Source organism: Phaethon aethereus, assembly GCF_964289735.1.
Source record: "Phaethon aethereus genome assembly, chromosome: 1".
Classification (NCBI taxonomy): Eukaryota; Metazoa; Chordata; class Aves; order Phaethontiformes; family Phaethontidae; genus Phaethon; species Phaethon aethereus.
Window position 1 is genome coordinate 85,592,564 of NC_138575.1, and position 13,121 is coordinate 85,605,684.

Genomic DNA, 13,121 nt, shown 5'->3' on the forward strand with positions numbered 1-13,121 from the left:
AAGGTATCATAGTTCCCACAGCACCAACTTGCAGAACAAGATTTGGCAGGAATGGGAGTAGTATATATACTAACTGTAGTATATATCCTAACTGCTTTACACTACAAGGCCAAACTCCAACATCATAATGCAGGCAGAGTCCCATCAAGAGCTCAGCAGAACTGTTTTCAACTATCCTTGTCTCTCTGCAAGCCGAATTAAGAGAGTTTAAATAATGGCTATACCCAGGGAAGCTGTGTTCCCACAGTCTTGTTTTCTTTTCTCTAGGTTATCATGATTCCTGATTTACACACACTTTTGACCTCTTGTGGCCTCACTGAGCATCCTCTGAGTCTTGTTTTCAAGTCCTTTATTAACCATTCCCATAAACCAGTACTGAATCATGCACCTCTACTCTCACACAGGGCCAAGAGGTGTTTCCCCTTGTGCTGACTGTGAATCCCTCAGCAGGCCAGCCTTGACAAGGCAGCTCTGCTTCTGCTGGTAGCAATGGCAGTGCCAATTTTCTTAAAACCTCAGAACAGACCTTAAAACTATAAAGTAGAACAGAACATCTTGGGACCAGATCCCCTACAGTCTCTGCCTTGAAACCTCCATGCAAAGTTACACAATTTCTGATGAGATCATCTCCCACCTTGGATGTGCATGTGGACATGAAGAAGAGAAAGTGCTCATAGTTCCCAGTCCCAGTTCCTCCTTGCAGCTAGGCACTCTTTATTATTTGTTCTTGCACCGCACTTCGGCAAAGCCCAATCAAAATTGGTTTGCTTTGCAGCTGTGCTGGAGCATTGCTTGAGTAGTCCTGCTTTAGAGTCTGACCAGCTAATCCTGGCCCCTAACTCACAAAATATTTCTCTCCTAGTGCCCCAAAGGGGAGAATTCTTCAAACCTTGTTTAAAGCTTTCTCCTCTCCTTCATGCCTTCGGCTCCAAAGAGCAGGTCACTTAACTCTTTATATCCTATGATGTGTTAGTTCCCAGATCTGGCAAAAAACCATAGCATTTTGATGTAGGTGGAGTCAGCTAAGATATTATCTTCTCCCTTCAGAGGTATGCTGGGTTCAACATCACTGTTTGTTTCTATTCAGCTATTACTTTTTCCATTCTGTTTTTCTTAAACAGAGCCCATTTACTAAGTAGGTTAGGTGCTTTCAGGTTTTTTTCAGAATGGACACTTAAAGATTTTCTAATGGAGAGACAGACCACAGTGCAGCAAATTTAAGTGTATTCCCAGTAGCTATGCCTTTCCCAGTCATCTTTTGTAGGCCCTGGAAAATAGCATACGGCTATTATAACACAGCCTGTGTTAGAAAAATAAAATTGATTTAGATAAAAACATTCATACACTATCCTATACACACTGAGAAATTATTTTCCTTCTTTGATTCAGTCACATACAATAATCATAACTTGTTATACCTCACTATTCTCCACCTTTCATACAGAAATTCTTACAGGATATGTAAAAGTGCTATTCAGACAACAGAAGAACCATTCCACCTCCACAGAAGAAAAAAGCCCTTCTCCCTGCTCCTCCTAGCAGCTTGGCCTTATAAGTTCAAGCAGTTACAGGTCAGTGAGAGCTCTGGAGCAAAAGATTCCAGCTTCTAACCACAAAGCCACAGCACTCTATCTGTGTTTGTGGCTGTTGGTCCCTGGTCTTGACACCTTTCACATCTAAGAAATACTGAAGAATTCAGAACTAGTGCCCATACTTCTGAGGAAAGGCACTGAAAAACAGCATTTCCCAGTAACCAGTTTTCCCAGCCAAGAAACAAGAGAGGGTCAATATTCCAGCTTGCTATTCCCTTGTTGAAGAAATTCATGAACAGTACCAGGAGTAGTGAAAAAAGTAACTCCCAGATTAAAGAACATGAGACAAAGTAAAGATTTTACAGGTTCTTTCACCACAAATTTTCCTTGTATCTCACTTCTGGGAAGCTTAACCTAATCATTCCTCTTTAAAATATTCTCCTGCTACCTCTGCAAGTTCTAATACTTGTTCTCTTCTTAGAGAATTCTCTTCAGCTTTGAGTTTTTCTCTCTTTCAACAATTTGGAAACTATTATTTTGTCCTCTTGTAGACCCAACACAGTGCAGGTGGGAGGATGGATTGTAAACAGCTTTACATTTCTTTTGTGTCAAGCTGGACTGTTAAAGAGCTCAACAGTAGCCTCCACATAATGTAACCAGCCCAGAGGGGTTTCTACACTACACTAGCGTTGTGGTTTAACCCCAGCTGGCAACTAAGCCCCACACAGCTGCTCGCTCACTCCCCCCACTGTGGGATGAGGGAGAGAATCGGCAGAGTAGAAGTGAGAAAACTCGTGGGTTGAGATAAAGACAGTTTAATAGCTAAGGCAAAAGCCACACATACAAGCAAAGCAAAATAAGGATTTCATTCACCACTTCCCATCGACAGGTGGGTGCTCAGCCATCTTCAGGAAAACAGGGCTCCATCATGCATAATGGTTTCTTGGGAAGACAAACGCTATCATTCTGAATGCCCCCACTTTCCTTCTTCTTCCCCCAGCTTTTTATTGTTGAGCATGATGTCATGTGGTATGGGATATCCCTTTGGGCAGTTGGGGTCAGCTGTCCTGGCTGTGTCCCCACCCAGTGCACCCCCAGCCTCCTCACTCGTGGGGCGATGTGAGAAGCAGCAAAGGCCTTTATTCTGTGTAAGCTCTGCTCAGCAATAACTAAAACATCCCTGTATTATCAACACTGTTTTCGGCACAAATCCAAAACACAACCCCCTACTAGCTATGACGAAAATCAACTCTACCCCAGTCAAAAGCAGCACCAGTTTCCAAGGCACTGTCTCAGTTTGGTAGAGCAAGCTTCAAGTGTCTCTAAAAGTGCAGTAACTGTCAAGCCCAGGAGATTCCTTGTAGTAGCCCAGTGCAGGATCACTATGAGACGACTTTCTGCTCATCCTCTTGCATTCTTACAGCCTGTGCACAGTCTGTGGATGCACAGATGGTACAGAAGAGGGATGAGAGGACAAACCTTACTTAGGCAAACTATGCACGCTTCTCTCTCCCCTTCTGCCTCTGAAAAAAATTCTTTGGAAAAAAAAAGCTTAATTTGCTTTGAATTCCCTCCAATTTGTCTATTTGGATAATAAAATATTTTCCTTTTCTTCAAATAAGAAGTAACAGGTTACAGTATTTATATCTGTGAATATGTCTGGCAAGTTTTCTTGAGATAAATGTCATCCCAGATGTATATAACATTTTAGGTCAGCTGCTGGACAGTGAAGTGTGTCCTGCTAGTAAAGTCAGTCAGGAAGTAGAATAGTTTGCTTAGTTAGGTAATTTAGGATCAAGTCTCTGTAGTTACCTGCCATAGGGGCTAGATTTATGAAAACACTGTGGCAGACTAGGAACAATATTGTTCAATATGAATTCCCGCTGCTGTATAAATATTGCTTGTAATGATTTGCGTCTTGCCTGTCACTGCTTGAGCTAAGCTGCATATAAAGGGGCCTTTTCTGTTTGTTTAGAATAGTTAGCATAGGCACAGAACAGTTGCTGATCATGCAGCAGCCAATACAAAATTCCCCCTTCCATGATATGGCTGCATTACTTACTTACACTAGATAACTTTGGGTTTGTTATCACAAGGGGAAAGAATATCCACTTTTATTACAGTGTGCTAATGCACATAGCAACAGCAACTATCTTACTCATGCTAGAGCTTCTCTGTGCTCATGAAGATGTTTAAAGTAGAGAATAATTTCTGGTAGGAATATGCTTACCAGTAAAAGTATGCAAGAGTCTGAGATGAAGGCCAGCTGTGTATTTAAGGCCAATAGCACAGTACTTGGAAATGTGCAGTCTCAAAGATGTCTCCTGTGCGTGTCTCTGGGTAGTTGCTTTCCTTTCACTGTCCCTCCACTTCCTATCCATAGGGAGAACAGAATTTCCGTTATCCACTTAGTTTGAGGCTAAGAATGCACTTGTCCCTAACACAGACAATTTTTTTTAAGTCTCTATATCCTGCCATAATAATAATTAAAATTTTACACCATTAAGGCTCCTTTCAGAGGATGTCCTCAAAGCTGAATATTCAAACAGTAAAACACAACACTGTTAGACTTGCCTCAAAAAGCTTAATTTGGTATGCATGTGTGTGGGCTTATTACTAAAAGCACTTACAGAGTTTTGTCAAGGTGCTTTGAGTGGCTGTCTATTCGCTTCTGTCAAAACTTTTTATTTTTTCATATAAAACAACAACAACAGAAGCAAAGAAATAAAACAACCACCTATACACTTTTTGCCTGTACCTAGCTAGCTGTAAAATCAGAGAAGATCTCATCTTGCTCTAAATGAAGCCCAGATGTAGTCCTCAGAATGTAAAGAATCTCTCTGTTGGCTCTCCTTGCCTCCAATCTCCTTTCCTTCAGGGACAGTTTTTACTTTTAGAGTCCTCCAACAGACGCTGTGGAAAACTTTCCTATGAGCACTTGCTAGGTGTACTGCAGTGTTTCCTGTCATGTTTGTTTGTAAATGGTTTGCTTTGTATCTTAAAGCAGCTGAAATCAGTCAAATTCTTCATCAGTCAGCAGTATAACTTGCTGAAATTAACTATAATCACTTCAACCAGGTATATTTGTCAGTATACATAGACTAAGAAGCCATATATATTTGTGCCTGTAACATTTTTCTGGTTGCTGCAATGTGATGCTCTGTGAGCAGGTCTACTGTGGCAGGGCTACTCAGACACTCACACTAAGTTCTGGAGAGAGTCAGCCACTCTAAAAGGTGTTGCAACCCACCTATGCTCTCTTGTTTACGCAGACTTTTACTTAGAAATACAGCAATTCGAGCTTCAGTGCTCCCTGGCTAAATCTTGGAACCTGGATGGTTCTTCAGGAACAACACCTCAGTCCTGCTTAGTGAATCAGCACCTTTTCCACATTGTTTTCTCCTTGTTGGTAGGTGCAAGGCACTGGGGTCATCCCTTGTAAAACAGTCAAACCCAAGCCCTGAAAACAGTATTTCACATCTCTCATGCTTTTCTGTGATACCTGATCATTTTGCCCCAGCCTTAAACCTGAGGACTGTTGAATCTGTGACTGTGATAGTTCTTATTGAACCTTCTCCTGTTCTTTATTCTCTCCAACAGCCTCAAGTTGCACCAAGGTAGGTTTAAATTGAACATTACAAACAACTTCTTCACTGAAAGGATTCTCAAGCATTGGAACAAGTTGACCACGGAAGTGGTTGAGGCACCATCCCTGGAGGTATTTAAAATATGTGTAGATGTGGCACTTAGGGACATGGTTAAGTGGTGGACTTGGCAGTGTTAGGTTTATGGTTGGACTTAACATTAAAGGTCTTTTCCAACCTGAACAATTCTATGATTGTATGATTCTATGTCTTCTGACCACTGTCTCTATTCAGCTCTTTGAGACATCTTCTTCTCTTCAAGGTCTTCCTTCCTATCATCCACTCCCTGAAGCCCAGTAGAAGTCCCTAGGACACAAGAAAGCTCATGTTCCCATGCTCAGTTGCTAGCAGTTGTGAAGAGCAAGTTCAGAAAGAAATCTTCATACAGTGCAGGAAGTCTGTGCTGGAGCACATTCTGTACTGAACAAATCTCTTCTCAGGTTTTACTTGCCAACTATGTCGCTGCTAAGGATGTGAAATAGATTTTTTTAAAGAAGGCTTATAACAACCAAAATTTGGAAATTTTTTCATTCAGCTCATAAAAAGGGATACATCAAAGCCAAGAAGGTCACCCTGACAAAATTCCTCCACAGCAGGGAGGCACTAGGTCTTTTCAATAAATGGTTTGCTATAAAATGTTTTTTTTTAACCTGAGCAAAACATGCTCGTGCTGTCATTTGTTGAAGTAATTGTGCTGTTCGAACTGAATTCCTTGTGTTCCCTGCTCCTTCCTTCCCCAGGAGAATAAGAATAACTCTACCTGAGACTGATATTCAGTATGTATATTTTCTACTCAAACAATTCAAGATTTTATGATGGAATCACCAGCACAGTAGTACTGCTAGTACAGAAGCAGCTTTGTGTACACAATGCACATACAGTGACAGGAAGACAGCGAGATGTGTTATCACCCAAAGGATTTGATGAATAACAATGATGGTTTAACAATGTAATTTTATTTGAAATGATAAATACTGGGTTAATTTGGTTTCTTAGCCTTTAGGCTGCATTTGTACATGGAATCACCCAGATGTTCTTTGCATTCTTGGTGGCTGGGCCTTGGCATGATTTGAATGACAAATGAGATGATTGTTTCATAATCTCCTGACTTCAGAAATCAAGATTTTAATAAAATGGCTCTTATCATTGTAGTATGCCAGTCCCATGGGTATGCATAACAGAGTGCAGACTGGCAAGCACTAATTAGCTACAGGATGGAGCTCCTGAGATCAGACCATTCTGTAGCATTGATGTCATTATTTGCAAATACTTGGAAAAGCATATTGACACTGAAAGCATGTTCAGTGATCCCACAAGTTGCAAGCAATGTGCTTTATGGTGTCAGTCCTGCTGCATTCCTGACCTTTCTCCCCCTCCTATCATTGGGAGCTAAATACATCAAACACTGTCAATTGTCCAAAATTTTAAGGCTACATTGTGACTTGAATTCATAAAGGAATGACAAGGTTCCCAAGTGGCCTTTGAAGCAGAAGAAGAGAGAGATTAAGATCTCTGGTGGGAGATGTGGTGGTCGGAGGCCATCTTGGGCTTAGCGACCATGACATGATAGAATTCTCAGTTGTGAGCGAAGTAAGGAGAGGGATCAGCAAAACTGCTACCACGGACTTCCAGAGTGCAGACTTTGGCCTGTTCAGGACACAGGTTGAGAGAGTCCCTTGGGAGACAGTCCTGAGGGACAAAGCGGTCCAGGAAGGCTGGACAGTCTTCAAGAAGGAAATCTTAAAAGCACAGGAACAGGCGATCCCCATGTGCCATAAGAAGAGCTGTCAGGGAAGGCGACCAGCCTGGCTGAACCAGGAGATTTTGCTGGGACTCAGGGAAAAGAGGAAAGTTTATCACCTCTGGAAGAAGGGGAAGGCAACTCACGAAGAGTACAAGGATCTCATTAGGTCATGCAGAGAAAAATTAGAAAGGCAAAAGACCAGCTAGAGCTCAGTCTGGCCACAGTCACAAAGGATAATAAAAAATGCTTCAACAAATATAATAACAACAAAAAAAGAGGGGCAAAGAGAATCTCCATCCCTTACTGGATATGGTGGGGAACATTGTCTCCAAGGATGAGGACAACACTGAGGTACTTAATGCCTTCGTTGTCTCAGTCTTTAATAGCCAGTCCAGGTATCTGCAGGGTATTCAGCCCCCTGAGCTGGAAGATGGGGATGGAGAGCACAATAACCCGCCCATAATGCAGGAGGAAGCAGTTAAGGACCTGTTAAGCCACCTGGACACCCACAAGTCTATGGGACCTGATGGGATCCACCCGAGAGTACTGAGAGAGCTGGTGGAGGACCGTGCCAAGCCACTCTCCATCATTTATCAGCAGTCCTGGTTAACAGGGGAGGTCCCAGATGACTGGAGACTTGCCAATGTGACACCCATCTACAAGAAAGGCTGGAAGGAGGAACCTGGGAACTACAGGCCTGTCAGCCTGAACTCCGTACCTGGGAAGATCATGGAGCAGTTGGTCTTGAGAGTGCTCACAGGGCATGTGCAGGACAACCAAGGGATCAAGCCCAGCCAGCATGGGTTCATGAAAGGCAGGTCCTGCTTGACCAACCTGATCTCCTTCTATGACCAGGTGACCCACCTAGTGGATGAAGGAAAGGCTGTGGATGTTGTCTACCTGGACTTCAGTAAAGCCTTTGACAGCGTCTCCCACAGCATTCTCCTGGAGAAACTGGTGGCTCGTGGCTTAGACAGGTTTACTCTTTGCTGAATAAAGAACTGGCTGGATGGCCGAGCCCAGAGAGTTGTGGTGAATGGTGTTAAATCCGGCTGGTGACCGGTCACAAGTGGTGTTCCTCAGGGCTCGGTTCTGGGGCCGGTCTTGTTCAATATCTTTATTGATGATCTGGATGAGGAGATTGAGTGCTCCCTCGGTAGGTTTGCAGATGACACCAAGTTGGGTGGGAGCGTTGATCTACTTGAGGGTAGGAGGGCCCTACAGAGGGATCTGGACAGGCTGGATCGATGGGCAGAGGTCAACTGTATGAGGTTTAATAAGGCCAAGTTCCGGGTCCCGCACTTGGGTCACAACAACCCCATGCAACGCTACAGGCTTGGGGAGGAGTGGCTGGAGAGCTGCACAGTGGAAAAGGACCTGGGGATGCTGGTTGACAGCCGGCTGAATATGAGCCAGCAGTGTGCCCAGGTGGCCAAGAAGGCCAACAATGTCCTGGCCTGTATCAGAAATAGTGTGGCCAGCAGGAGTAGGGAAGCGATTGTGCCCCTGTACTCAGCACTGGTGAGGTCGCACCTCGAATACTGTGTTCAGTTTTGGGCCCCTCACTACAAGAAGGATGCTGAGGTGCTGGAGCGTGTCCAAAGAAGGGCAATGAAGCTGGTGAGGAGTCTGGAGCACAAGTCTTATGAGGAGCGGCTGAGGGAACTGGTGTTTAGTCTGGAGAAAAGGAGGCTGAGGGGAGACCTTATCACTCTCTACAACTACCTGAAAGGGGGTTGTAGTGATGTGGATGTTGGTCTCTTCTCCCAAAAAACTAGTGATAGAACAAGAGGAAATGGCCTCAAGTTGCACCAGGGGAAGTTTAGATTGGATATTAGGAAAAATTTCTTCACCGAAAGGGTGGTCAAGCATTGGAGCAGGCTGCCCTGGGAGGTGGTGGAGTCACCATCTCTGGAAGTGTTCAAAAAACGTGTGGATGTGGCACTTCAGGACATGGTTTAGAGGACATGGTGGCACTGGTTTAATGGTTGGACTTGATGATCTTGAAGGTCCTTTCCAACCTTAGTGATTCTGTGATTCTGTGAAAGATGTGTAGAAAATGAGAGGAGGGGCTGAAAGGGCGTGGTTGAACATCTACAAAGAGCAAGCATATGTGCACCAAAATTATATAGCAGACAGGGTTGGGGTTTTTAGGCTGGGGATCATCCTGGTCTGCATGTAAAGACTTGGGGTTGTGGAAGGAAATGTAGAGACACCTGCTCTCCTGGGAGTCTATTTCCAACAGAAACTTTGCAAACATGAAAGTCCTATTCAGAGGCCTGGCAGGACTATTGACAGGCTGACATATGGAGCACCATGGTTTCTCCGAGCATCCGAATCCTAAACTGTAACATGCCCCCTGTCAAGAGAGGGAGAAGTAAGGAGAAGACAGACACTGCATATGGAGCAAAGGTGAAATAGGGTGCGGTCATGGGGAACCTGAGAAAGAGAGAGAACTGAGAGTATCTAAATGGAGAGACAGCAGTAGCACAGTTTACATATGGGCACTTTCAGGCTACAAGAAGTAGCCCTAAGAGGATGGCTGTTGACTTGACAATGCCTGAAGCAATTCCTCCTCTAGTTATCCCTCTGCGGGTAACAACAGCTAAGCAGGCAAAACTTTAACTGCCCCAAACAAAAGCTTTTCTGAAGTGAAGCTTAAAGTGGTAAATGCATGTTGATAATTCAGGACAGATTATACCACAAGAGTCATATATACTACTAAGAGTCAAGTGTTGCAGGGCTTAACAACATACACGCATTGTCCAGAACAGAAATTGCAGCTGGAATTTCATACCATTCCATGATCCAAAATAACTTTGTGCGTAGACAAACATGTAATGTCGGAATTCAGAATTTAAAAACTGTAAGTAATCTAAACTTGTTACTCCATGAGAAAAGCGTAGAGTTGAGATGGGATGCTCCGGCCTGTTGTGTAATGATATCATCCAAAACGTTGACTTTATTAGAATTTATACAAAAATACATAAAATGTGAAAGAATACACTACATCAAGAAAAGATACCGTATTTGTAGTGGGGAAAAAAGGTATTCTATAGAAAATGTCAGCAATATTAAGAGATTCCTCTGAAGTCCAGTGAAGATGAGGGGTTTTTTGCCCTGTTGGAAAATTGGTCTAATCCATTTTTCAGATGGTTCTGGTTCTAATGAGCCTGTCTCTTGTTTGTAACCACAGATGAGTATAAGAAATTCTACAAATTACATTACTAAATAAACAAAGGCCCTATTGGCAGCAACCTCCTATTTGTCCATGAGAAGGTTATAGAGACCAACAGCAGGGAACATAAGCCATCCATGTCTGACTAGTTTCATAATCATTTGTACTGGCTGTTTTGCTTGACTTTCTTAAATGATGTCATTAAATGTTTCTGGTTTTAAATAGGGTACATCAAAAAAGGAAGCAAACATGGAAGATAAATATGATACATCTTCTACACAAACAGTTTACCAGTGTGCTCTATATAATGACTTCCCACAGATTTTGAGGTGTGGAACAGAATCTCCTTTGCATAATCTTTTGCCTGTATTCGTAAACTCTGTATCAGGGTATTTATCACCTTTATTTTTCCAAGAAAAGTTGTAACTGAAGCTCAAGGACAAATGTGTCATTTGAACTGCATCAGCAATTTGCATTCATGGCCTTTATGTTCTAAAACTCTGCTTGTACCAAAGCAAGAGACCAGTCTGAGCTGACTACTGAGGCAGGACACTTTCTTCTTAATCTCGGGCAGCTAACACTTTGTTACACCCTGAATATCTTTTTATCCAGTTGTAGCTCACCTCTGCTGGAAAAAGGAGGGGGGGAAGGGAGGCTATTTCTGTTCAGGAGCAAGCTCACATTTTTCAAGCCTGTCATTTTGCTCTCTGAATCCACAATGCATTTTAAAGGGGAAGCCAGGCATTTTACTAAAAAAGAAATTTTCACCTTTGTTTAGAGCTAGACTGCCCTCTGGTAGAAATGAAGGACTGACAGCCTTACAAAAAGATTGCTGGGTTGTAAAACAGGGTCTCTTTCTTCCATATGGGGAAGGTCTCCAGTTCTTCCTCCACCAGCCAAGTTGCAAAAGCAAAAAGGTGGTAAACATCTTTACTCACCTCATGTCAGGGGGCATCCAGTCCTTTTCAGCTGATAAAATGGAGCAGGAGGAACCTCACTCAACTGATGAAGGGGAATTACCTTCCCCTTTGCATCTGTGCACTTCTTGCCAGGTATAGAGCAGAGTTTTCAGAGGAGCAGAGCATCTGCAGCACTTGCTGGATCCCTGTAGATTTGTGTGTCCCAGATCCTTTGAAAATTATATCTTAAATTAATGTTTTCTTTCACTGGCTAGAAAGTGTTAAACAGCCTGCTCTGTTATCAGAACTCAAAGGACAGTCTTGGGATGTTCCTGCACATTACTCAGAGAAGACCTGGGGAATGCTACACAAAGGGTGTGGAGAACTGTGCCTATCTGCTCTTGAGCTACAAGGTTCGTGAGAAGACAAGAAATATAGCTCTGCTCTTACTGAAGAAGGATGGAGAGAAGCATCCACCATCTCACAAGATCACACCTCTACACTATAATCCAAATACTGAGCCTGCAGAGAGACAGGTGATGCCTGCCTTCTGGCCTCTTTTCTCCCTCTGTATACATCTGCTCTCTTCTGAGCCTAATTCATTGCTCTGCTCTCGAACATACAACTTTTCAATTCTTTGCCTGGTTACAAGTCCCCATGCTACACAGAACTCCTGTTTCCTGTGAACTGCCAACTTGACACTGCCCTGACACCCCTACCCTAATTACCTGAAGTAAGATCTTTATTCACAAAGCCTTAACCACATTCCTCATTCTTCCTTACAAAATACTTCTTTTCCTCTTCTGCTATTACTGTCATGTGGTGGCCAAGTCTTGTACCTGGTTACAACCATAGATCTCTTTTGAGAGACACTTTTGACAACACTGTCAAACTGCTTCATTTCTGTCACTTGCTGAGCAAGTGTGACTTGATATGTCCCATCTTATTCCCAAACTAGACTAAAGCTTCAAGTGAGCATCCCAGATCAGTAGTAGGGATGGAGGTATGTGATGGAGCTACTGCATGGAGGACATCGGAATTCTTTTGATTGGGGCTGGTTGTAAGCCCTGCACCTCTGCCTGCTCACAAGGAGGAAAAGTGGGTAGATGGTCCTGTACCATCTCCAGACAACCTCTGATTTGAAAATATACAGTTACTCACTGAAAAGGGTTGCAAAGGGAGACACTGGCAAAAAGCATGTCTTTTTCCTATGGAAATGCTGCTGCTATTGTAGTGTTGCCCAAGAGCTATGCTGTTTTAAAGCAGAGGAGGCATAACAGGAGCATGTCTTTTCTGGGAGAGGATATCAATAATATCAATTATTGGATGCTGCTTGTGTGTTACCTGTTCTGTCTGTGCCAAGAGCTGGGGGGGACAACTTTCTATCCCGTGATGCAATTATCTATATGCTTCCACCTGTCTGAGTCCCTTGTATACACTACCCCAAACTCCCTAAACTTCAGCATATGCTCTACTCCTATACAGGGTGCTGTTGCTGCACCTTATTGTGGTGCCCTGTTGTCTTCTGGTCTGTGTCTGGTGTGGTCTCTTAGTATTTTTTCAACAGCTCCCTGACGGAAGGTGACTGTTCTTCCTCAAGATAAGTCTCAATGCTGTCTCCTGATAATGGGGATGAGGACTGGGGCGAGACCAGGTCTGGCAGTCCTTCAGTGCAGGTTCAGCTGGGTTGAGCTGAACACAGGGTGGTTGCAGGCTGATTCTTGCTGTTTGGAGGCTATATCTGTCCAAAGGGAAAGACAGTTCAGTGTTCTGTTCTTGGACATGTGTATTTCTCTTTCTTTGACTCAGCTCATTCTTGCAGAACAGAGCCTGACAGTGATACCAGTGGTCAGCTCTGAGCACTGAATGTATGCTTGTGCATAATGGAGAGGCTGATGGGCTTGTGCTCAAGAAGTTTGCTACTACACATCCAGCCTGACTGCAAAAGAATTTCTGTCCTGATCAATGAACTCCTGCTCTGCCCATGTACCTAAACTTCAATAATTGGCTCCCCCGGTCCAAAATAATGCCTTTGGTTTTGTTTCTCACACAATGTTTTACTTCTGCCTAGCAGCTCCATCATCTTGTTGTTCTAGCTTTTGGTTCATGACAAACATTTTCAAA